General features: G+C 39.0%; 1 protein-coding gene and 1 pseudogene across 1 annotated transcript in view; both read right to left on the reverse strand.

Annotated features, from left to right (window-relative positions):
* The window catches only part of MDGA2 (MAM domain containing glycosylphosphatidylinositol anchor 2), a 914,699-nt gene that overhangs the window by 829,218 nt on the left and 58,694 nt on the right, over window positions 1–26,787 (reverse strand). The gene's annotated exons all lie outside the window — the stretch shown is intronic.
* LOC113900171 lies at window positions 20,151–20,816 on the reverse strand (annotated as a pseudogene).

Consider the following 26,787-nt stretch of genomic DNA (forward strand, 5'->3'; position numbering starts at 1 on the left):
CTAGTTGCTGAGAATAGAGTAGGGCAAGGGAGCCTCTTTGTTCTCAAGTTACTTCTAGTGAAATGGATGAGAAAGATTACAAGTTGTACATCACATTTACCTGTCTTGTCAATTTCCTCCATATCCTCCAACCTTTTGGCTTTCATTGGTACTCTCCTCCTTCATCTGAGAATGCCTCCTCACTCCAGACAATTAAAACATTATCTATATTCAAGGTCTAGCTAAATACCTAGATTCTTTCACAAATCCCACTCCAACAAATACACACTCTTCTAGAGCAAGGCCCATAACTTCAGCTTCTCTCACTTGCTGAAAGTGCCTAACAATAATTTATGCATACTGTAGAACCCTGATGATTTTTGGCATAAGCAACAGCAATAACCAGGATGTTCAAAAGATGATCCTTTTTTTTTATTTTTATTTATTTTTTAACTTTACAATATTGTATTGGTTTTGCCATAAGATGTCCATCAGCAGATGAATGGATAAGAAAGCTGTGGTACATATACACAATGGAGTATTACTCAGCCATTAAAAAGAATACATTTGAATCAGTTCTAATGAGGTGGATGAAACTGGAGCCTATTATACAGAGTGAAGTAAGCCAGAAAGAAAAACACCAATACAGTATACTAATGCATATATATAGAATTTACAAAAGATGAACCTTTAGACACTCTCAACCAAGTTTCTCTGCTGATCCTTAGCACTGAAGGAACATATAGAAATGACTGTACTCAAAGAAATATTTTAAAAAGAAGCAACTCACATAAACTCATCCTACTATGTTCTGAGTTGAATCCAAGTGAAGAATTCACTCGAGGGCATAACAGCCTAATAGAGTGAGAGGCATTAATTATACCCTGAAGGAGCCATCCTCAGCCATGCAACTTAAATGTGTATCACCTGAAATGAGTTGCCAAGGTAGGTTCCACGCTAGGCAGAGGCATGTAGACATATAGCAATCTCTGTTCCTTAACTCAATTTTTCCTGTATGATTTAGTAGTTTTCAAAGCCCTAACCAGGAAATTGATGGTCTGCATGAGATGTGATGCCTTTTCTATAAGAACAAGTCTGACTTTATAGGACTTCCCTGCTGAACAAAATAATTTAACTATTAAAAAGAATATCCTATAAAATGGTAAAATATCCAGAAATAAACCTGAATTGGTCAAAAATTTTGTTTGTGTCTTCTGTAATATCTTACCAAAAAACTCAAACTTTTGGCCAATCCAGTATTTAAAGAAAATGTTAAAATATTCCCTCCATTCAACAAAAATACAGAAACCATTCTTAACTTACAGATCATACATAAACATCCATAGAACTGACTTAGCCCATGGACTATAGTTTCTCCCTTATAGATTTAATTAATTTTAAAAGCCATCAAATCAATGCTTCTATTTATTTGTTCAAGTTTCCTTTTTTTCTTTTTTGGTAATACAAACAATGCTGCCATGAATATCCTGTGCAAGACTCCTGGTACACATATATGAGGATCTGTATTTAAAATTTTATAAGGCCTTGCCCAGGACTTACCATTCACAAGTAGTATATGATAATTCTGGTTTCTTCACATTATTACCAATATTTATTATTTTCAGATCTTAGTTTCTGAAATTCCTGAGGAATGTGACATTAAAATTTCATTTTAATCTGCATTTTCTGTGAGTTGCCTGTCAAAATTCTTTGGCCATATTTTTTTTGGACTATCTGGGTGTTTCTTATTAATTACATAGTAGAGAAAAAATACTTTGTGTGTTCTAAATATCTTTTGTCAGCCTATGGTTTATCATTTAACTTTGTGCTTGGTGTCTTTTGTGCAATATAAAAATTTTTTTAATTGAATGCAAAAAAAGAGAATATCCTGTATGATTCCATTTATAGAAATTCTAAAACAACAACAAAAATACAACCTAATCAGTTGTTGCCTGAGGCTAAGGTGGAGGACCTCGCTGCAGAGGAAAACCAAATAATTTGGGAGGGTAGGCAGTGAAAGTGCTCTATACCTTGAGCACTATATACTCAAGGTATACTCTATATAGGAGTATTAACACAAGTGCATATATTTTGTCAATACTTGTTGACCTGTACACTTCAGATGGATGCATTTTATTGTATGTTAATTATACCTCAATAAAATTTGTTTAAAAGTTAAAAAAGAAACCCAAAAGGCCTCTAAAAAGTGAAACTGAAGTCGCTCAGTGTGTCAGACTCTTTCTGAACCCATGGACTATTGCCCACCAGGCTCCTCTGTACATGGGATTCTCCAGGCAAGAGTACTGGGGTGGCTTGCCATTTCCTTCTCCAGGGGATCTTTCTGACCCAGGGATTGAACCCGGGTCTCCCACATTGTAGGCAGACACTTTACCGCCTGAGCCTCCAGGGAAGTTCTGGTGGAACTGCTGCTGCTGCTGCTGCTGCTGCTGCTGCTGCTGTTAAGTCGCTTCAGTCATGTCCAACTCTGTGTGACCCCATAGATGGCAGCCCACCAGGCTCCGCTGTCCCTGGGATTTTCCAGGCAAAAACACTGGAGTGGGTTGCCATTTCCTTCTCCAATGCCTAGGGTGCTAATAATTCTGGAATCAAGAAGTAGAACTTGATGAGAATTTTTTTTTTAATTATGCAACTGATTCATTCTAAGAACTGAAACCTAAAAACACAAGGGATTAGCTCTCCATTATTTTCCAAAGGCATTCCTGATTCATTCTTGAAAGTTATCTTTTTTGGTTTATTTTCTTGGTTATGTTTTCTTTTATGTCTCCTATATTCAGGTACATGATACAGTTATTAAGCAGTTTGCTTCTCACCTACCCATCCATCTCCACTTTCAGCATTACTTTCCCCACTCTGTCTCCTCCCAGGAATAGATTCTGTCCTCTCGTTTCTCTATGCCTCGTTTTCCTACCAAAAATTACAAGCAATATCATCAACAGCTAATGCTTCCTGAACACAATATTTCCCAGACATTTTGCTACTTGGATCATTTATTTAATCTTCAGAATATCCCCTCTGATATCAGTATTTTGCTTTAACCGTTTTTACAGATGAAAAACTAGTCCTGTAGAGATGAGGCAATTTTCTCAACTTCTAAAAATTAGTAGGTTTCAGAGTCTTGATTCAAGTCCCAATCAAGAGACTGTATCCAAAACCAATATGTTTTGATGCCTAAGGACATTCTGTAAAAGTCCCGCTCTTCATTATATGGTAGCTATTAACACTGGTAACCCACTCCAGTATTCTTGCCTGGAGAATCCCATGGACGGAGGAGCCTGGTGGGCTACAGTCCACAGGGTTGCAAAGAGTTGGACACGACTGAGCGACTTCATTTTCTTTCACTATTAACACATCAAACAAAGCATTTGTGCTAATGTGTTATTGAGTCACTTTGTCACCACACCGAGGCCACACATTCAAAATCCCATCAAAGTCTTCTTCTTGTAGAAGACTGAGTTATTCTTTGAGAGATGGGTGTGCTCGAGCAATCAAGAGACCTTTCTTTAAGAAGCTGAAGTCACGAAAAATTTTCCTTTAAGGTTAAATTTAATAGGTAGTTAAAGAAAAGATAAAGGAATCATCAAAATAAACAAATTCTCTAGAACTATTTCTCACAGACTGACTAAGATTGTCTGTTTCCATAGTCAAGAAATGACCTCTATGTAGAAGTCTGGCCGTTTTTTTTTAAAGAAACATTATTTTTCAGTAAAACTCAATAGGGAAAATATCCTAGATGAAACTTTCTCTTTTTTTCTAGCAAATTCACCAACACTTTTCAATGAACTAAAAACAATAATGTCAGTAAAATATTCCAACTATAATATGATTAACCTTTGGGATATCTTGGAATTTATTATGACCCTTAACCTTGTATTTTTACATCTTAGAAATTAATTTTTTAAAAATAACTTTATGTTCCCTTTCAAAAGAGATATTTTATAAATATAAAAATGAAAAGTTAATAGTTATTTGAATCAAAATGATCTCTGCTAACATCCTTCTCCCTAATCATCATTACTATAACAACTTTAAAACAGTTTCATATACCCTTGCTTGGGTTCAACAGCTGTTACAATGGCTTCCTCTTTTAAAATCTAGTAGATTACAGTCAAAAAGAATGTTACATATATGGAAGATTTATTTAAAATAAAATAATAATAGGGTCCAGACTTGCCATTCCAGATATAATTCTTCTAGCCCTGGGAAAGGACAGATTCTGATTTACTAGGACATCAAGTATAAAGCTTAACAAACACTGTATCTATAAGGTCTAGACACAAAGTATGTGTTAGTATATATTTTGGAAAAGAAAGCTTTGATAAACACACAAAGAGGCATTCAACATCATTAGTCATTAGGGAAATGTAAATCAAAACCACAATGAGATATCACTTCATATCTACTAAGAAGGCTACAATAAAATAAATAAATAGTGCTGGCAATGATGTTGAGAAATTACGATCCTCATACATTGTTGGTAGAAATATAAAACGGTGTAGCCACTGTGGAAAATAGTTTATGGTTTCTAAAAAGCTAAGCATAGAACTACTATATGATCCAGAAATTCTACCCCTAGGTATACATTTAAAATAATTGAAAGTAGAACTCAAACAGATTTTTGTACACCAAATTTCATAAGTTATTCACAATAGCAAAAAGGTGTTAATAACTTGTGTTGATCAACAGATGAAATGGATAAAGCAAATATGATGTATACATATAGAATATTTTCCAACCACAAAAAAGGAATGAAATTTTGATATATACTATAGTATGAATGGACCTTGAAAACATGCTTAGTAAAATAAGTCAGACAGAAAAGTGCAAATATTGTATGACAAAGAATCTAGAATAGACAAATTCATTAAAACAGAAAGTAGAAAAAGAAACGGGAGAATTACTATTTAATGGATATAGAATTTAGGTTGGGAGAGGTAAAAAATTTTGAGTGTACACAGTGGTGATGGTTATAAAACTTAATGAATGTATATAATGACATTGAATGTGTACATTTACAAATGATTAAACTGATAAATAGTATGTTACATATATTTTACCATGATAACAATAATTTAAAAGGAAAAAAGCAGTAATCATCTCTAGATTATTCACCCTCAATGTAGTTCAGTGCTTTTCTCCACAGAAACAATGAACTAGGAGAATTAACTTTTGCAAATACATTATAAGAGGGGTCCCTAACACCCAGGCCACAGACCAGTACAGGTCCATGGCCTATTAGGAACTGGGCTGCACAGCAGAAGGTGAGCAGCAGGCCAGCAAAGCTTCCTGTGTGTTTACACCCGCTCCCTTGCTAGCATTACTGCCTGAGCTCCACCTTCTGATCCGATCAGCAGACGGATTAGATTCTCATAGGAGCACAAATCCTACTGCATTTGACTCATCCTGAAACCAACCCCTCTCCTCAGTCCATGGAAAAACTGTCTTCCATGAAACCATTCTGTAGTGTCAAAAAGGTTGGGGATTGCTGCATTATAAGAAAGGGTTATTTTTAATACCTAGACAGAATATAGCTTAGAAGGAATCATGAAACTGGAACGCAACACCAACAGCATGTCATTCTCTATTTGTTTCCCATCAGTTTATTTCACCTCCTAAACTAGATAATAAGATCACTTGGGAAAGACATCATGTCTGTCCTCCTCTGGTATGCTTCACAGTATCATTATGAACAAGGAGGATATTCCATAATTGAGTCAATGATTTTTAACTTAAAAGGAATCTGTCAAATCATTCCATCTGAAACGTAACTAGACAGAAAATCTGCTAGCAGGAAAGAATGAAGTCAGTTGGAAACTAAGACAAGTCCTGTTTTGTTTTGTTTTTCTATTTTATTCAAATGGAAGCAAATCAAATTAAGATAATTACTGATGTATACTTAGGCACAGAAAGAAAAAGCAATACAGGGAACTCAAATCACTTACACACAGCTGAGAATTTTACTGCATTCAATATTTCTTCCAAGAAGTAGCAGAAAGTGGCATGTGCTTAGAATAAGGAGTCAGGAGTTTTTCATTTAACTCCATCAATCAGTTTAACTCCATGAAAAAGAATAGGCTCTATATAAGTATGTGATTTTGTTTGCCTCAGTCCACGGGGTCGCAAAGAATAGGACACATCTGCAGCGATTTAGAACATAATACAGATTTAGGCAGACAACCGATTTATGTTCTGAATATACTCAGTAGTATCACTATTAGAGATGGAAAATAAGAATTGATTTAGTTTCCAGTTTATACCATATAGAATAAATAAATGTAATTCAAATTTACAAAGAAAGGAGATATATTTGATTTGCAGCTGTATTGGCTACATGGCTATGTTAGGTTTTCTCCTTTCTAATACTGTACAATTGTCTCAGGAGGATAGTTTAATACTTTACCTAACTCTTATTGAATTAATGACTACATGAAAGAGATGGGAATACCAAACCACCTGACCTGCCTCTTGAGAAACCTATATGTAGGTCAGGAAGCAACAGTTACAACTGGACATGGAACAACAGACTGGTTCCAAACAGGAAAAGGAGTACGTCAAGGCTGTATATCGTCACCCTGCTTATTTAAATTATACGCAGAGTATATCATGAGAAACGCTGGGCTGGAAGAAGCACAAGCTGGAATCAAGTTGCCGGGAGAAATATCAATAATCTCAGATATGCAGATGACACCACCCTTATGGCAGAAAGTGAAGAGGAACTCAAAAGCCTCTTGATGAAAGTGAAAGTGGAGAGCGAAAAAGTTGGCTTAAAGCTCAATGTTCAGAAAACTAAGATCATGGCATCCAGTCCCACCACTTCATGGGAAATAGATGGGGAAACAGTGGAAACAGCGTCAGACTTTATATTTTGGGGCTCCAAAATCACTGCAGATGGTGATTGCAGCCATGAAATTAAAAGACGCTTACTCCTTGGAAGGAAAGTTATGACCAACCTAGACAGCATATTCAAAAGCAGAGACATTATTTTGCCAACAAAGGTCCATCTAGTCAAGGCTATGGTTTTTCCAGTGGTCATGTATGGATGCGAGAGTTGGACTGTGAAGAAGGCTGAGAGCTGAAGAATTGATGCTTTTGAACTGTGGTGTTGGAGAAGACTCTTGAGAGTCCCTTGGACTGCAAGGAGATCCAACCCGTCCATCCTAACGGAGATCAGTCCTGGGTGTTCATTGGAAGGACTGATGCTGAAGCTGAAGCTGAAACTCCAGTACTTTGGCCACCTCATGCGAAGAGTTGACTCACTGGAAAAGACTCTGATGCTGGGAGGGATTGGGGGCAGGAGGAGAAGGGGACGACAGAGGATGAGATGGCTGGATGGCATCACCGACTTGATATACATGAGTTTAGGTGAACTCTGGGAGTTGGTGATGGACAGGGAGGCCTGGTGTGCTGTGATTCATGGGGTCGCAAAGAGTCGGACACCACTGAGCAACTGAACTGAACTGAACTATTTTTGGATGTAACAGAATTGTGTTACTTCTCAAGGGCTCTCAGGAGTCTTGGTTCCTCGGAGTGTCAGGCTGTTGGGACCAAAGAAATGCACCCAAACCCACAGGTGGGGATGCTTATGGTCCACAGTAACAGCCTCAGTCACTCTTGTCCTTATAACTACTTCAGAAATGTGTGTCTGCATGTCAGATCATTAAAAAAAAAAAAAAGCTAGAAAGAGCTCACTTAAATTGGTGTAATCTATCAATGTTGCTAAAAGGCAGCCTTAAGTGTCTTTTTGATAGCTGAATAAAACTCATTTTCAAACACTGAAAAGTTATGTTAACCAGTAAGTTTCCCCTGACTGAACAAACAACTTTAACAAGGAATTTTAATTTAGGGATACTAGACTTACATGCTGTTATTGCTAGCATCTTCTGCAATATGAAGAGAAATGTGCCACAAAATGTCTAGCATCTACAAGTCTGTTATCACAAGATTTCCAAAGACAGTAGAAGCTGATGGAATGTTTGATGTTGATATCAACTCAAACAGAAACACTAAGCATTTAATTAAACAAATATTTTTGAGCATCAACTAGGTTATAGGTTGATGAGGTCCTTTTACTCTGCAGAATAAATGCTAGTTGATACCATCAGCTAAATCTGAGGAGTCAGACAGAGGGTATGAAGAAATACTGAAGGTCTGTAAGAGCTTCAGGGGCTTCCCTGATGGCTCAGAGATAAGCGTCTGCCTGCAATGCGGGAGACCCAGGTTCGATCCCTGGGTTGGGAAGATCCCCTGGAAAAGGAAATGGCAACCCACTCCAGTACTCTTGCCTGGAAAATTCCATGGACGGAGGAGCCTGGTAGGCTACAATCCATGGGGTCGCAAAGAGTCGGACGTGACTGAGCGACTTCATCTTGGTTCTTGGTAAGAGCTTCAGAGAGTAACGAGGAGAGACTGGAACAGTCTTGATTTCAGAGCAAGACTCAGGACCCATCTGAGGTGACAGGCTATGTGTCTGCTGTGCTAGAAATCAACACTTCTGACTTTCTCCAATAGTCTTCTGCATCCTGGATACAGAATTTTTTTAAAAGTGTATTGATTCAAAGTAGTTATTTTTCTGGAAGATTAGAAAATGTCAGGGAGCAAGAGCTTTATGTATGGCCCTTAAATTATAAAGGATGCTTACATATAAACCTATATTCTATTATTAGTCAATAGTCTAGGATGAAACAACTCTATTCACTTCCTTTTCCACTGTACTGCAACTAAATGGTTTAATAAAACATTCTTTCTTTTTTAAATAAGAAAGATAAGACTCTGTCAGAATTACATGCATAGTTGAGATGAAACTCAAATTTGGTTCTTAAAAAATATGGGTAAAAGATATTTTGTTCCAGTTTCAATGGCATCTGAGACAAGGCCATAGGTCATGATGCAGCTCCATCAGTGAATAGTGTTTAGATCTGTTAACCCAGCGTATACGTAGCTCTGGGAATGAAAGCAAGCTTGTGTGTATCTGGGTCCATACTAACAGATATTCTTTAGTAAAACTTGACCTCTCTTTTAAATGTAAGAAAGTCTCATGAATCCATACAAAGACAAAACTTATATTCTCTCTTTTAGCTTTGGAGTTCTGGTTTAAGTTCATTTTCCGGGAGATACTATGTACTGTTTTAGGTAAGAGCACTAAAGGAAATTCACTCATTTAAAAAGAACAGGAATGCCACAGTTGATGCTACATACTTAATCTAAGCAAGCTCCTCTCAGGACTATGTAAATCTATGACTACTTTAAACCTAAACAGAATTATTTTTTAAATAAGTAGCATGCATTTTACTTCAATCTTATCAAAGTGTGTGTGTGCTCAGTCATGTTCGACTCTTTGCAACTCTTTAGGCCCCTCTGTCCATAGGATTTTTCAGGTAAGAATACTGGAGTTGTCTGCCATTTTCTCCTCCAGGGATCTTCTCCACCCAGGCATCGAACCCACATTTCTGGTGTCTCCTGCATTGCAGGTGGATTCTTTATCCACTGAGCCATCTTATACCAGCAACTTAATGTTTTTATGGAATGACAATGTTAAACAACTAACCAACGAACTGCCAGGCCCAATCACAAAGGTGTACCATGAAGACCAGTTAGTCTAAATCCAAAGAGACAGCTGAGACCAAGAGGCCCAGCACAGAGTGAGTGCAGTAAAAGCACTAATTAGTGCCTGCTTTTAGATCAGACAGTGCCAAGAGGAATGAGCAGCATTAACTTTGAACAGATGCATCACTCATTAAAACAGTATAGAATAATTCCACTTTGGTTTTTTTTTTTTTTTTTGAGGGTGTTTACACAGTTCTGAAGCTCTGTAAAACACAAACAATTACAATTCCTCTAAAAACAGCAGGAAAAAGAGACCACCTATATTTCCTCTCTTACTAGGTTGAAATTTACATATATTTAGTTTACCGCTAGATCTCTATGGAAAACTTATTTCCAGTAAAGAAGACTTTAAAGAGGAATATCTTTGGGGAAAGGGGAAAATTATAAGCACCTAAATTCTTTGCTCGAGGCTTCCAAAGGCAGGAAAACGTAACCATCTGTTTGTAGTATGTAAACCTGACGAAAGATGGAGCTTGGGGAGAAAACTAGCCCATCACCCATGCTTCCCTTGCACAGGACTCAGGACTTCTCTTGCACAGGACTATGAAACATGATGACATGATGTACTGGATACAAGTGGCCCAAGAATTCAGAAGGTTACATTGAATGCTGCATGTTTTTGAACTTTGTTCTGATATATATCATTGGAGTCCAAGTGAGGTACTTATTAAGTCTGAAAGCTTAAGGCTATCAGTGAAAAAGGAAACAACATGAGCTATAAGTCATACATTAAATAGAGCCTATACAGAACTTTCATTCAATTACTGCCCACACAAAGCCACAGGAGCCTGCTTATCCTTGCAAGTTCATCTGGTCAATTTAGGGGCTTAGATTAATGAGCCTACATAAAATCTACCCCAATAAGAAACAGGACCATGGCTCTTTAACCAACAACACAGTCTGTCTGCCAGGAAACAGAGACAAGCAATATTTTTACTTTTTCCATCTGTATGATTTAAATAAAGGGATTCTAATTTTTCTGTCTTACCACTAATTGATTTTGCTTTTACAATCTTTTCCCAGTCATTAATGAAACTATTCAATTTCATTTGAATGCATTATTAAACTAATACATCAGTCTGTACTCGTTCCTCAAAGTGATGTATTAGTCCAAAGCACTGGAGTACATCCTCAAATTACGTACAGTGGAGATAAAATCATCACTGCTCAAAGAAGTGCTGCTTCAAAAACGGGTGTTATTTGATGTCATGCTGAAAATGCTCCTGTGTCAGGTTGCTCCTCTGAAGGAATAAGAGATCTACATTCTGCAAAATGTTGGTTAGAAAATGCTTTGACTTGTCCAAAGACTGAGCTAATTATAAATGGATTTATTTCCTCTTCCCCATTCATCTCTTACAGTCTCTCTCTGCTGCTTTCCTTTCTCTTCCTTTCCCTACTCCATACTCATTGTCTCTAAATCCTTGGAACACTTTGCTGAACATACATGTAATTGATTGATAGTCCTTGAGTCAAATGGGAGTAAAATGTGAAAGGAATACTGGTAACTTTTACTTGGATACTACAGATGTCACTTTTCTCTCATCCTATGCACCTCCTTCCTCCCGTTTTCCCCTTTTTCCATCACTACTCTCATCTCTGCTCCTCTTTTCTCCAGAATCTTGATCTCACTCTAGTTTTCTCAAATTACAAATAGCCACACTTTCTGAGCATTTCCTTCCCTCAGGAAGCAGAATCCCTCTTGAACCTGGGCAGGTTTTGTGATTTTCATGGAAATGATGCCCAGCAATTTCCAAGAAAGACTCTTTCTCATCCTCTTGTAACCCTGAGATCATCATACTGCAGAGAATCCTGGACTGGCTTCCTGGAGGTAGAAAGACAACATGAAGATAGGACTACCTGTCCCACGTGACCCCCTGCTAAAGCATCTGTAAGACAGAGTGCAGGCAAGACCAGCAGAAGAACCACTGTACCAGGCACAATATGCCAGGAACAATGAATAGCTGTGTTTAAGCTACTAAACACCTGGAGGATAGTTTGTTATAGAGGGAAACACAGCAAATATACTCTGATTCTCATCCCACTTTTTTTTCCTCATTTTTTCTCTACAGTTTAAAGTATTTTGTTCTACCAATGCTATTGGCATGTGCCCACTAACAAGAGTTTCCTCAGGTTCATATTTTCAGTTCAGTTCAGTCACTCAGTCATGTCCAACTCTTTGCAAACCCATGGACTGCAGCACACCAGGCTTCCCTGTCCATCACCAACTCCCAGAGCTTACCAAACTCATGTCCATCGAGTCGATGATGCCATCCAACCATCTCATCCTCTGTCGTCCCCTTCTCCTCCCACCTTCAATCTTTACCAGCATCAGGGTCTTTTCCAGTGAGTCAGTTTTTTGTATCAGGTGACCAAAGTCCTAGACTTTCAGCTTCAGCATCAGTCCTTCCAAAGGATATTCAAGACTGATTTCCTTTAGGATGGACTGGTTGGATCTCCTTACTTTCCGAGGGACTCTCAAGAGTCTTCTCCAACACCACAGTGCAAAATTATCAATTTTGGGGCTCAGAGTTCTTTATAGTCCGATTCTCACATCCATACATGACTACTGAGAAAAACAGCTTTTACTAAACAGATATTTGTTGGCAAAGTAATGTCTCTGATTTTTAATATGTTGTCTAGATTGATCATAGCTTTCCTTCCAAGAAGCAAGTGTCTTTTAATTTCATGGCCGTAGTCACCATCTGCAGTGATTTTGGAGCCCCCAAAAATAGAGTCTCTCAACATTTCCATTGTTTCCCAATCTATTTGCCATGAAGTGATTGGACCGGATGCCATGATTTTAGTTTTCTGAGTGTTGAGTTTTACGCCAACTTTTCCACTTTCCTCTTTCACTTTCATCAAGAGGCTCTTTAGTTCTTCACTTTATGCCTTAATAAGTGAAGTGAAGTCACTCTGTCGTGTCCAACTCTTTGTGACCCCGTGGACTATAGCCTATCAGGCTCCTGGGTCCATGGGATTTTCCAGGCAAGAGTACTGGAGTGGGTTGCCACTTCCTTCTCCAGGGGATCTTACCAACCCAGGGATTGAACACAGGTCTCCCGCACTGTAGGCCAATGCTTTACCATCTGAGCTACCAGGGAAGCCCCTTCTGCCATAAGGGTGGTGTCATCTGCATATCTGAGGTTATTGATATTTCTCCCGGCAATCTTGATTCCAGCTTGTGCTTCATCCAGCCCGGCATTTTGCATGATATACTCTGCATATAAGTTAAATAAGCAGGGTGTCAATATGCAGCCTTGACATACTCCTTTCCCAATTTGGAATCAGTCTGTTGTTCCATGTCCAGTTCTAACTGTTACTTCCTCAGGAGGCAGGTCAGGTGGTCTGGTATTTCCATCTCTTTAAGAATTTTCCACAGTTTGTTGTGATCCACATAGTCCAAGGCTTTGGCGTAGTCAATAAAGCAGAAATAGATGTTTCTCTGGAACTCTCTTGCTTTTTTGATGATCCAACAGATGTTGGCAATTTGATCTCTGGCTCCTCTGCCTTTTCTAAATTCAGCTTGAACATCTGGAAGTTCATGGTTCACATACTGTTGAAACCTGGCTTGGAGAATTTTGAGCATTACTTTGCTAGAATGTGAGATGAGTGCAATTGTGTGGTAGTTTGAGCATTATTTGGCATTCCCTTTCTTTGGGATTGGAATGAAAACTGACCTTTACCAGTCCTGTGGCCACTGCTGAGTTTTCCAAATTTGCTGGCATATTGAGTGCAGCCCTTTCACAGCATCATCTTTTAGGATTTTAAATAGCTCAACTGGAATCCCATCACCTCCACTAGCTTTGCTCATAGAGATGCTTCCTAAGGCCCATTTGACTTCACATTCCAGGATGTCTGGCTCTAGGTGAATGACCACACCATCATGGTCATCTGCATCATGAAGATCTTTTCTGTATAGTTCTTCTGTGTATTCTTGCCCCTCTTCTTAATATCTTCTGCTTCTGTTAAGTCCATACCATTTCTGTCCTTTATTGTGCCCATCTTGGCATGAAATATTTCTTGGAATCTCTAATTTTCTTGAAAAGATCTCTAGTCTTTTCCATTCTATTGTTGGCCTGTATTTCTTTCCATTGATCATGGAGGAAGGCTCTCTTATCTCTCCTTACTATTCTTTGGAACTCTGCATTCAGATGGATATATCTTTCCTATTCTCCTTTGCCTTTAGCTTCTCTTCTTTTCTCAGCTATTTGTAAGACCTCCTCAGACAACCATTTTGCCTTTTTGCATTTCTTTTTCTTGGGGATGTTCTTGATCACTGCTTCTTGTACAATATCACAAACTTCTGTCCATAGGTCTTCAGCTACCCTGTCTATCAGATCTAATCCCTCAAAACTGTCACTTCCACTGTATAACTGTAAGGGATTTGATTTAGGTCATACCTGAATGGTCTATTGGTTTTCCTTACTTTCTTCAATTTAAGTCTCATTTTGGCAGTAAGTTGTGTATGTGTGTGTGCTCAGTCATGTCTCTCTCTTTTCAGCCCCATGGACTATAGCCCACTAGGCTCCTCTGTCCATGGCATTGTCCAGGACAGAATTCTGGTGTGGGTTTTCATTTCCTTCTCCAGGGGATCTTCCCAAAGCAAGGATCAAACCCACATGTCTTATGTTTCCTGTGTTGGCAGGTGGATTCTTCACACTGGCACCACCTTCACATCAAATCTACAAAAGATGGTGGAGGATGGTGGTATAGAAGGACATTCACTCATCTCCTGCAAGAACTCCAAAATTACAACTCACCGCTGAACAACCGTCAACAGGAGAATGATGGATCCCACCAAAAAAAGATGCTCCATGTCCAAGGGCAAAGTAAAAGCCCCAGAAAAACAGTAGAAGGGGTGAAGTTGCATTTAGAATCAAATCCCATACCCACCAGAGATGCTCAGAGGGCTCAAACAAACCTTGTTCGCACCAGGACTGAAAGACCCCACAGAAACTGAGCCAGAACCATGTTTGAGTGTCTCCTGTGGAGGTACGGGTCAGCAGTGGCCTGCCACAGGGGCAGGGGCTCTGGGTGCAGCAGACCTCAGTATGGCAATAAACCCTCTTGGAGGAGATTGCCATTAACCCCACCACAGAGCCACCAGAACTTACACAGGACTTGGGAAACAGACTCTTGGATGGCACAAACAAAACCTTGTGTGCACCAGCACCCAGGAGAAAGGAGCAGTGACCCCACAAGAGACTGGCCCAGACTTGCCCCTGAGTGTCCAGGAGTCTCCATCAGAGGCATGGGTCAGTGGTGGCCTGCTACAGGGTTGAAGGCACTGGGTGTGGCAGTGGGAGCAAGGGACCTTTTGAGGATGTCTCCATTATCTTCATTACTTTCAGCATAGTTTGACCTGAGGTCAAACAACAGAGAGGGAACATAGCACCACCCATTAACAGAAAATTGGCTTAAAATTTTACTGAGCATGGCCCCCCTGATCAGAACAAGACCCAGTTTCCCCCTCAGTTGGTCAGGAAGCTTCCATAAGCCTCTTATCCTTATCCTTCTGAGGGCAGACAGAATGAAAACCACAATCACAGAAAACTAACCAAACTGATCACATGGACCACAGACTTGTCTAACTCAATGAAATTATGAGCCATGCCACGTAGGGCCACCCAAGACGATAGGGTCATGGTGGAAGTTTTGACAAAACATGGTCCACTGGAGAAGGGAATGGCAAACCACTTCAGTATTCTTGCCTTGAGAACCCCATGAACAGTATGAAAAGGCAAGGAGATAGGACACTAAAAGATGAACTCCCCAGGTCAGTAGGTGCCCAATATGCCACTAGAGCTCAATGGAGAAATAACTTCAGAAAGAATGAAGTGACTGAGCCAAAGTAAAAACAATACCCAGTTGTGGATGTGACTGGTGATAGAAGTAAAGTCCGATGCTGCAAAGAGCAATACTGCATAGGAACCTGGAATGTTAGGTCCATGAATCAACATAAGTTGGAAGTGGTCAAACAGGAGATGGCAAGAGTGAACACTGATATTTTAGGAATCAGAGAACTAAGATGGACTGGAATGGGTGAATTTAACTCAGATGACCATTATATAGCAGCAGTGGGCAAGAATCCCATAGAAGAAATGGAGTAGCCCTCATAGTCAACAAAAGAGTCCGAAATGCAGTACATGGATGCAATCTCAAAAACAACAGAATGATCTCTGTTCATTTCCAATGCAAACCATTCATTATCACAGTAATCCAAGTCTATGCCTCGACCAGTAATGCTGAAGAAGCTGAATGGTTCTATAAAGGCCTACAAGACCTTCTAGAACTAACATCCATAAAAGATGTCCTTTTCATCATAGGGGACTGGAATGCAAAAGTAGGAAGTCAGGAGATACCTGGAGTAACAGGCAAATTTGGTCTTGGAGTACAAAACAAATTTTTGCCAAGAGAATGCACTGGTTATAGCAAATACCCTCTTCCAACAACACAAGAGAAGACTCTATACACGGACATCACCAGATAGTCAATACCGAAATCAGACTGATTATATTCTTTGCAGCCAAAGATGGAGAAGCTCTATACGGTCAGGAAAAACAAGACTGGGAGCTGACTGTGGCTCAGATCATGAACTCCTTATTGCCAAAACTTTTAATGAGTAACAGCATTTACCTATAAACTCATCAATTTATTTAACCTCCATGAGGGAGAATGAAGGCAATCGTTACTTTCCTGCTTAAAGATAAGAAACAAAAGAGCTCAGTGGTAACACATGTGTGTTTGTATCTTTGTGTAAGTGTACATACACGCATGCATACACACACGTTTTTTCTTATAACTACAAGGAAGTCCTAACTACAAGAGAAGAATATGGACCCACAAGGATGGATGAGTCAGCTAGTAGATAAAGAGGAAATTAGAAACTTTTTCTATAAGACATTATAGATAGAATAACATCATTTACAGGAACGGGGAAAATCACATCAAATCAGCCCAGCAAATATTCAAGGGAACAAAATTATGGTAATATCCAATGTTCTCATAGATCAGCTTTACAGTCGTTGTGTGTGTGTTTGTATGCTTAGTCATGTCCAACTCTTTGCAATCCCATGGACTGTAGTCCACCAGGCTCCTTTGTCCATGGAATTTTTCCAGGCAAGAATACCAGAGTGGGTTGCCATTTCTTCCTCCAGGGGATCATCCTAACCTAGTATTCAAACCCCCATCTCTTGAGTCTCCTGCATTGGCAGATGGATTCTTTACCACTGTGCCACTTGGGGAGCGCCTTTACAATGGTTACAATGAAAGAAATGAGTCTCAGAATTCCTCAAAATAACTTTAACATGAATCCTGAGGCAGGTTTATGAAATTCCTTCTCACAAGTCAAAGAAGAGTAAGCATTCCTCCCAAAAGAACTAGCTTTTACAGTAGGTTCCAATAATCACTATTGCTATTTGATTACATAGTACTAGTGTATTTCATAATATGGTATCTAAGTAATCTATCTTCTTTCCTGTCTCTCATCATTTCCTTCAACTCTCTTCTTTATTTTGGTCTTGGTTTTTCTCAAACATGCTCAACTCACGCCCATGACTGTCTCCTGACTGCCATAAAAGTCTCTTCTTTGTGTTGCTCTCTCAGTGAGGTTGCCTCCAATCACTGTATTTAATGATGCCCCCTCCCCATTTAATCTTTTACATATTAACAAGGTTATAAAATTTTCATAGCACAAATCACTAACTGAATTTTTAATATTTTTCTTCTTTTACTTTTTATTTTTCTCAATTAAAGTATGCAGTTTATGAGATCAGTGACCTTCCTTTCTTGCTCACTACTATGTCCTTAACACCTAGAATATGTTACCATAAAGCATGAATTGGCAAAGGAACTACCCAGACAGCGAGTACAGAATTGACTGCCTCACCAGTCAAAAACTCATACCATGTACCTTTTTCCTGACACATGACACAATTTGGAATCACTTCCCTTTTCTATCAAAACCAGGACTCAGAAAACAAAGGGAAATTTAGATCTTGCCACAAACCTCTTTTTAAATGGTATGGGAAACAGTGGAAACAGTGTCAGACTTTATTTTGGGGGGCTCCAAAATCACTGCAGATGGTGATTGCAGCCATGAAATTAAAAGACGCTTACTCCTTGAAAGGAAAGTTATGAGCAACCTAGATAGCATATTCAAAAGCAGAGACATTATTTTGCCAACAAAGGTCCGTCTAGTCAAGGCTATGGTTTTTCCAGTGGTCATGTATGGATGTGAGAGTTGGACTGTGAAGAAAGCTGAGTGCCCAATAATTAACGCTTTTGAACTGTGGTGTTGGAGAAGACTCTTGAGAGTCCCTTGGACTGCAAGGAGATCCAACCAGTCCATTCTAAAGGAGATCAGTCCTGGGTGTTCATTGGAAGGACTAATGCTGAAGCTGAAACTCCAATACTTTGGCCACCTTATGCAAAGAGTTGACTCATTGGAAAAGACTCTGATGCTGGGAGGGATTGGGGGCAGGAGAAGAAGGGAATGACAGAGGATGAGAAGGCTGGATGGCATCACTGACTTGATAGACGTGAGTTTGAGTGAACTCTGGGAGTTGGTGATGGACAGGGAGGCCTGGTGTGCTGCAATTCATGGGGTTGCAAAGAGTCGGACACGACTGAGTGACTGAACTAAACTGAACAGAAAGGAATTAATTTAACCCAAATGCTAAATACATATTCCGTATGTTCAAGATGTACTTTAGGGGACTTCCCTGGTGGTCCAGTGGTTAGAAGAAGTATTAGTTGCTCAGTCCTTGTCTGATTCTTTGCGACCCATGGACTGTAGCCTGACAGGCTCCTCTGTCCATAGGATTTCCCAGGCAAGAATACTGGAGTGGGTTGCCATTTCCCTTTCCAGGGGATCTTCCCGACCCAGGGATTGAACCCAGGTCTCCTGCATTGCAGGCAGACTTTACTGTGTGAGCCACCTAAGACTTCACCTTCCAATGCAGGGGGTATAGGTTTGATCCCTGGTTGGGGATTTAGGATCCCACATGCCTCATAGCTCAAAAAACCAAAACATAAAGCAGAAGCAATATTATAACAAATTCAGTAAAGACTTTAAAAATGATTCACATCAAAAAATATCTTTTAAAAAATGTACTTTAGAAATCACCATGTTGGGCACAAGATATCTGCTATTCCTCATCAGAAGAGGTAATTGAGACCTAACTGTGTAGAGTGAGCCCAGAATTGCAGCCTCCAGCCTCAATCTCACTGGGGAAATACTACAGGTGCAGTTTGCCTGTGTAAGCAGATCCACCCACACCACTTTGAAAAGGGACCACCCTTTCCTACTACACACAGTACACGTATAAAGATGTATGATATGATGTGCTTCCCACTGGGAAGAAACAGTTTGTAGGACAAAAAGAGCTGCTGTGAGTCAGAAAGCATGCTTCTTGTGCAAAATTGAAATGTCTCGCTCCATGAACAACAAAGAATTGGTTTTTAGTTTTTGCTTTAAAAAAAAAAAATTCACCAGTTTTCTCTATTGCTTAAACTTTTATCAATAGCTTAGTGAATGTGTGCATGCTAAGTTGCTTCAGTCATGTCCAACTCATTGTAACCCTGTGGACTGCAGCCCTCCAGTCTCCTGGAGGGCTATAATCCTCCCAAATGTTTTCTGATGTGAATTATTGTTAAAGTCTTTACTGAATTTGTTATAACATTGCTTCTGCTTTGTGTTTTGGTTTTTTGAACTGTCAGGCATGTGGGATCCTAAATCCCCAACCAGGAATCAAACCCACACCCCCTGCATTGAAAGGTGAAGCCCCCTGTCCATGGGATTTTCCAGGCAAGAATGCTGGAGTGGGTTGTCATGCCCTCCTCCAGGAGATCTTTCCGACACAGGGATCAATCCCACATCTCCTGCACCTCCTGCTTTGCAGGCGGATTCTTGACCGCTGAGCCACGGAGAAGCCCAGTTTAAAGACTATTAACAAACAGTAGAATGCATTGAAGAGGTTGTAAAACTAGGAAGCTTGAAATTTTTTAAAACATGCATAAACTAGTGTAACCAAATCGTCCAAAATTTTAATTAGCCCAGGAACTGTAGAATAATTGAATTTCAAAAATTTCTGGTTATTGTTTGCTAACGATATTTGGGTAATAGCAAAAATCAAATTATTTTTAATGTTAAGATTTCCTATAAGAAATACATGTCCAAGAAAATAAACATGCATTTCTCTATTACAATGCATATTTCAGGAGAAAACAAATTACTTGACATTTGTCTCCAGATATATGTTGTTTCTGAATCTGTGTAGCTTTAGTCTCTGATAATAGCGACTGGAGTATGAAAAAGGAGAAAATAAAGCACCAGAAGATAGGTATTTTATCTTCATGTTTATCTTTATAAAGACAGATATTTCACTGTTGCTTATGGAACAAGGGGACATTACAACTAATGATATACCAACTTTGTTCACCACTTATTTTTCACTTTCAGTTTTACTGCTGTTAGTGGGAGAAGAATACAGTTATTTTAGTTGCTATATATCAACAGAACTACTTAGCTTAGGCAAAATAATTTTAACACACTCTTCTGTGCCCTTTAAGACCAACATTTTCTTTTTACATTTTAAAACTTTTTATTTGTGTATTTAAAAAGTGCACGTTCCAGTATTTAAAATCACTTTAACAAAAAGGAAATGGCAGTCTAAACTGTACTTCACAGCCCACAGGACATCTTGGACCAGCTTGCTTTTTACTCTAAAGTTCACTGTTGTCCCACCCAGCTTCCTCTTTCACCAACTTTTCCTTTCCTTTTAGTCAGACAGGCAGATGAGAGAGAGAGAGAGAAGTGGCCTACCCATTGTTAGTAGTTCTAGTTTCTTTGATGTGAAAAAGGGTAGCACAGTCATTTAAAGCTGATCCAACCTCTTTGCATCTTACAAAGTTAGCAGCTAAAAGAAGTAAAATAAGGCATTGCTTGTGGAATGTACATTGCATTCTGGCAGTGCAGGTATTGTGACTTACTTTTGACTCCCTGCTTGCTTCTCCTGTTCAATAGTTTCTTTTGAAGGCAGTGCATTCTTCTCTTGTGTTTGTGTTTTCTTCAATTTCAACTTATCAAACTTCTCTACCTCAGCCTTATGGGGTTTGTCAGACATGGTTGCAAAGGGAAGGAGCAAGTGAAGTCTGGTTTGCACTGTGGCCACTGCCAAGAGCCTAAGACTAACATTTGTAGCCAGGAAATGGTTCACATCATTGTATGGTGGGGCAGCAAGGGTCAGAGGTAGCAGCGTTGATCAGTAACAACTTATCAAGGAGCCAAATGAGGATGGCAGAAAGGACAAGGATCCTTGCAAGGAACAGGTTGGTAAGGATATCAGAACACATAGACACAGAAGGAAGGGCCCTACATCCAGACGAAGTGGTTTTGATTGCACCGTGTAGGCCGGAAGGGATGTGAGACTGCATTTCAGAAAACTGGTTAATAAGCTAACTTAACTCAGTATGTTCAAATTAGTAGTCAATAGCTATTCAATTACTTAAAACAGGTTAATGGTCTTGTGTATATAGGAAATGGCCTTATCCAGCCCCCTGGGAAAATTGTGTTTATAATGTGATAAGATCGACTACTGATCTACTTACAGCATTGAGTGTTTTCCCCCAATGGGAGAAAAATACAAAAAGCTAAAAATCTTGCCAAAAAATCACCATGAGCTTGTTTTGCAATCTTGTGACCACACAAGTGGTAATGGCTTGAGATATTCAATGTGAACCATATAAAATCAAGTAATATCTATACCTCACGGTGGAGAAGGCATCACTGAACAGCACAGTTGTACCCACTCCTCATGGATGCTGGCTCAGGAATGGTTAATAGGTGCTAGTAGTTCATTCATGAAGACCTCCCCACCATCTCCTGAACAAAACTGTGAGAAATTAATCATCTTAATATAGCTTGATCTTCCCGCAGCAGTAAGACAAGTGATTCATCAACTTCTGTTTGCTCCTGCTGCTGCTGCTGCTAAGTCGCTTCAGTCGTGTCCAACTCTGTGCAACCCCATAGACGGCAGCCCACCAGGCTGTGCCATCCCTGGGATTCTCCAGGCAAGAACACTGGAGTGGGTTGCCATTTTCTTCTCCAATGCATGAAAGTGAAAAGTGAAAGTGAAGTCGCTCAGTTGTGTCTGACTCTTCGAGACCCCATGGACTGCAGCCTACCAGGCTCCTCCATCCATGGGATTTCCCAGGCAAGAGTACTGGAGTGGGCTGCAATTGCCTTCTCCGCAACTTCTGTTTAGACCCTGCCAAATCCATTTGTGTGTTAATCACTTAATTGTGCCTGACCTTTTGTGACCCCATGGACTGTAGCCCGCCAGGCTCCTCTGTCCATGAGATTCTCCAGGCAAGAATACTGGAGTGGGCTGACATGCCCTCCTCCAGGGGATCTTCTTGACCCAGGGATCGAACCTAGGTCTCCTGCATTGCAGGCAGATTCTTGACTGTCCGAGCCACCAGGGAAGCCCCCAGAACTATAATACAAACAATTATTTGGAGATTCTGAGCGCAGCATTTAGAGGGGAAAACTCTGGCCATCTTATGTGGAAATATTTTCCAAGGTCAAAATAAATAGTTAATCCAAGAAATGCTATGTTAAGTCACTTCAGTCGTGTCCGACTCTGTGCAACCCCATAGACGGCAGCCCACCAGGCTCCCCCGTCCCTGGGATTCTCCAGGCAAGAACACTGGAGTGGGTTGCCATTTCCTCCTCCAATGCATGAAAGTGAAAAGTGAAAGTGAAGTCGCTCAATTGTGTCCGACTCTTAGCGACCCCATGGACTGCAGCCTAACAGCCTCCTCCGTCCATGGGATTTTCCAAGCAAGAGTACTGGAGTGGGGTGCCATTGTTTCCCCTAATCTGTACCCCAATATTACTTTTCTACAGTACTCACTACATTTATTTTATATTTAAACTATACGTTTCTATATTGTACCTGTTTCCTGTGTTTTATCAAATGCCTGTCTCTGGAATGGAGAGTGACATTTACTAGGTGCAGGATAAAAACTCACTGCGAGAATTCACATAAGTAATTTAGGAGGTTATGCACCCTCATGGAAAGACCACTGATATAAAAGAACTATTTTTTACTCTACTTTAAAATGAAAACATTTATATATATAAGCTTTAAAACAACCACAAAATAGGTTCTACAACTTTCTTAAGCTTGTCAAAGTTCTACACACCCAAGATTATAACTACTGGCATGTGCATTTTAACTTTCATTAACCCCCAAAAGTGAATTGTCTTTAAGCATCTTATACAGCATTTATCATCTGATACTTTTCACTTTTGGCCATGCAAAGTTATTTGGGTGTGCTCCTGTTTGAAAAGCCTTCAGCCTTCTCCAAGTAATTTGTAACTGTTTGTGCCCTTTAAGTGCTATCTGTATAAGGTTTTTTTTTTTTTTTTTTCCTGAAATAAGTGCTGAAATAACATTTCTGGCTCAGGAAACATATTATCCACATAAAGTGGAATATACTTTAAACATTCTACTTCCTCAGCTAAAAAAATACAAAGTAAAATTCATATCCAGTTTAAAATATGGGGTCGGTTCATGACTTGTTAGGCAAGTACATTCCTAAAATCTAAGTCTGACCATATTAAAAGTGGACCAAGTTTGTCTGCAGGTTTCCTCCTCCTGGGCCTCGCGGACCCTCCTTTCTCAGCATCCTTTGAAGACCTACTCATACCATGTTTTCTCCCATAAGAGAAAATGGGAGTCAGGGAAGAGCTTCAGGCAGCCATTCATGTTGAGTTTTAAGCATCTTCCAGTGAAGGACAGGGAAGACTGGTATGCTGCAGTCCATGGGGTTGCAAAGAGTAGAACACAACTGAGCAACTGAACAATAGCAATATGCCAATTACTGTGATAATTGCTATAATTTTCTCATTTCTTTTTCACACCAACTCTGAAGTAACCACTGTTACCTTATTTTCCTGAAGAGCAAATTAGGACCTTAGAGTAAAACTAACTTGCCTATGGCCACTCAGCCAGCTACCACCAAGAGTCAGTACCAGCTCTGTTGGGTCCTAATAGCCTTGTTTTTCATTAGATGGCAAACCGCCTAGAATATCTCCCAAGGAAATAATTTTTGCATGTTAACCCATTAGTGAAGTCTTAAAGCAAAGAAATGTGCGAGCTGTGTAATGTAGTTTCAGATATTCACCAAGAGATGAGAATGCATATTTTGAGGAAGAGGTTCCTTGTGAAAGATGTAGCAGTTATCTTCATTACCTCCACCATAGTTTGGTCTCAGGTCAAACAACAGGGAAGGAACACAGCCCCGCCCATCAACAAAAAATTGGATGTTCCTTACAAAACTAAAAACAGAGTTGCCACATGATCTTGCAATCCCACTCCTGGATGTATATCTGAAGAAAACTCTAATTTAAAAACATACATGCATCCCAGTGTTCACAGCAGCACTATTTATAATAGCTAAGACATGGAAGTACCCTAATGAATGGATAAAGAAGATGTGGTACATTTAAACAAGGGAAGATTACTGAGCCATAAAAAAGAATGAAATAATGCCATTTGAAGCAACATGGATGCATCTAGAGATTATCATATTGAGTGAAGTAAGTCAGATGAAAAAAAAAATCTCATAGGAAAACACTTAAATGCTGAATCTAAAAACATGATACAAATGAACTTATTTACAAAACAGAAACAGACTCACAGACATAAAAAAAAAAATAACTGATGGTTACCAAAGGGAATAGAGGAGAAGGGGGAGAGATAAATTAGGAGTTGGGATTAACATATACACACTACTATATGTAAAACAGGTAAACAATAAGGACCTACTGTATAACACAAGGAACTATACTCAATTTTTTGTAGTAACATATAAAGGAAATGAACCTGAAAAAGAATATATATATGTGTGTGTATGTGTGTATGCATAAATGAATCACTTTGCTATACACTTAAAACTAATAAAAGATTGTAAATTAACTATATCAATTTAAAAATATATAAACTTTTTATATAGTATAAAGTATACAAGGTTTTTAAAGTGTATAAATAAAATTCATAAACTTTAACCTATTAAAACCTCTTTTCCCCATTGAAAAAAGTTAAATCTGTCCAGAAACAGGTTATTCACTTTTTAAACCAATGTTTTCCCCCAGATACACTCCACTCAATTACAGATCAGAAAGCCTATTTAAGACAACTACTGACCTTGTTGCATGTATTCATGTTATTTATGTTTATATCCATTATGCTAACCAATGGAATAATTATGGATTAATTCTCATATAACATTCTTTAATTAATTCATATTACTTAGATGCATTCACAATTAACTCATTCTCAGAAATACCTACAAGTGAAAACCTGTCAAGATTCCTAGTTTAGAACCCTCCAGTACACAAGGTTTAAAATGCTACCTAATCAGATTAAATCTCTACTGGTTCATCATTTTAACTGGGTAAAATAAGAAGAAAATGCTAAACAAGAATCATAGCAATTTTTTAAATATATCTCAAACATCAACTAGTTCATTCAAAACATTCAGAAGATGTTAAGTAAGACATATGTTTCTAGGGCTTAACAGTGACCTAGTTCTTCCGTGTCCCTCCTTCTATAAAATGGTGCCAATAATAGTACTCACTACATGTGGGGTTTAGATTTTTTTAAAAGATTGTACCTATTAAGGATTTGGCTCTTTCATACATCTATGGCCATCAACAAGATGAGGAAATATAATTTATTTCTCTTGACCTCCTCAGGAATAGATGTTGAAGTAATATAAAAAAATGATTCAGAACATGAAATAACATTTGATTTAATGGTGCTTTTAATTCCCACCAAAACAACTATTTCAACCACTCTATAATAATGTATATTTATTAAAAATAATGGAACATTTTAAATTCATGAACATTTTAAGGATAATTCCAGTTATCCAGATCAGTGGCTACACCGAGCATTAAGGGACTGTCCAAGATACCACTAAAGTGAATGACTCTAGTGTGAGCTAACAGACAAGACGTTCATAGCATAGAGCCTGGGATAGTCAGAGAATGAAATAGGGGTTGTGCAAGACTACACTAAGCAAAATCATAAGTGGGTATTTCAACAAGCGGGTTCTCAGTGCGGGTATTTACAGGGGTTGAAGGGGAGTGAGGTCAGTTGGAGAGAGGAGAGACAGAGCAAGCCAAACGCACTTTTTAAAAGCTATTCCAGTGATTCTAGTGGACAATCTCAAACCCTCAGCCACCTTCCTCCCAGTGTAGGTGAAAACTATTAGAATTCAAAGGAATCTAATCAATATCACCCTTCTCCCCAGTCTCAGTTCTGAACTGGGAAATAAAACCAAATCTCACCTTGACAACTGATAAAACTGAAACTGTAAAATGTGGCTGATATCCGTGAGCAAATGGGTATTCTGATACTGATCCCAGAACTGCATGGACTAACCAGCTTCACAAAGATCGTACACAATGATCTGAGCTTTCGCCTCCTGTGTAGGTTTTCTGGCACTATCCCAAGTGGGACTGGAAACACTGAAGAGTAGACCCTGTTCCTCCTCCCAATCTTTCCAAGCAGAAAAGTCACTGCATCTCCCCTGGGAGGAGAGATAAGAGAGTGACAAGGAGCCATCAAGATCACTAAAACCTCAGCATAAGACCAATAAGCCCTATAAGGTTATACCTTATAACTAAAATACATTTGACTCCAGTTTCGAAGCAGACAGTAAAATATGATGGAGTGTAACTGTTAAATTTGACTGAAGAATCAAAGTGAGTATCTGTGTACTATCTGATCTCTGCTAAAATGTCCAGATTACTTTGTACCTGGCAGTAAACCTTGAATTAGCCTGTGAGAGGGTTTATTTTAACACTGTCTGTTTGTCATTTATGCTACTCATATAATTTTTGAGATAACAGGTGATTTATTATTTTATAGATATTCAATTAACATGAAAAAAATCTAGATTTTATAATGCTGTTAAACTCTTGCTTCCTCTTTCCCTACTTGCCTGTGTAGTTTTGAAGCAAGTACTTTTTTAGCTCAGAAACCTTTTGCTGGAGGCATGTTTGAGTTTTCAAACACTGTCTCTATATTTTTCCTGCTAATTACTGGGTCTGCTTTAAGTATAACATAATGGGCCAAACAGCGACTTCTCTTACTTTGAAGATTGTTACAT

The sequence above is a fragment of the Bos indicus x Bos taurus genome, chromosome 10, assembly GCF_003369695.1.
Source record: "Bos indicus x Bos taurus breed Angus x Brahman F1 hybrid chromosome 10, Bos_hybrid_MaternalHap_v2.0, whole genome shotgun sequence".
Taxonomy (NCBI): domain Eukaryota; kingdom Metazoa; phylum Chordata; class Mammalia; order Artiodactyla; family Bovidae; genus Bos; species Bos indicus x Bos taurus.